Source organism: Podarcis pityusensis (assembly GCF_964106645.2).
Source record: "Podarcis pityusensis genome assembly, chromosome: 8".
NCBI lineage: Eukaryota > Metazoa > Chordata > Lepidosauria > Squamata > Lacertidae > Podarcis > Podarcis pityusensis.
In genome coordinates, this window is record NC_138033.1 from 50,344,424 (window position 1) to 50,345,283 (window position 860).

Here is an 860-nt window from a genome sequence, read left to right on the forward strand (position 1 = left end):
CTCACTGCAAAGGATGCCTCCGGACTCTCGCTGTTTTGCAGGGTTGATTTGATCACATGCTGGGAATTTGCATAATTAAAGTGGAGTCAGGTGCTCTGTCAGCTTAGCACAACAAATCCACTTAAAAACAAAAACAGACTTTTGTGGTTTGGAAAGCAATGGGGAAATGCATTGAAATGCGTGAGATGAATGGGTGACGAGCAGGAAGCTTTGTAAACACACTGCAAGCAAATCAGGATGAATGCTCCTTGTTGTGTAACTTCCCTGCAAACATATCAGAACGAATCCTGGATAAAGGCTGGACAGAGCCTAACCTCTGTGTAGGTTTTGTCCGAGCAAATCAGATCAGGTACTTCATAAATGGGGCATCTGGAGGGGCCCAAAGCTATTACTTTTTTAAAGAAGGAGAGGAAGGGATGGAATTTCTAGGGGCCCACTTCTAGTAGGCATCAACTCTCCATGGTTCCTTATAGTTATTCTTTTTCTCTTGCCATGCAACCAGTCCACAGTTTGACCCACTGTGGAGGAAAGGGCCAAAGAGAGGACACATCCTCTTTTCAGGCCATTCTTGATCCTCGCTGTGACTTGGCTTTAGTATCTGGGATTTAATATTTCTTTCAAAAAGTTAATTCTACAAACTTCTAGCGAGGGGTGGGTGGGATAGCAAGTGTCAATTCTACACACACACACTCTACACACACTCCTTTCTCAGGGTGTGTGGGGGCAGGGGAGATATGCAGGCCATGCAGCTCCCAGGCCATCTCTCTCCCCCCCCCTCCCCGCCACCATCCGGCGTTCCTCTCCCAGGCCCCAGCACATGTGCTGTCTGTCAGAGCCTGGTCTCGGTTATTTTAGCTCTG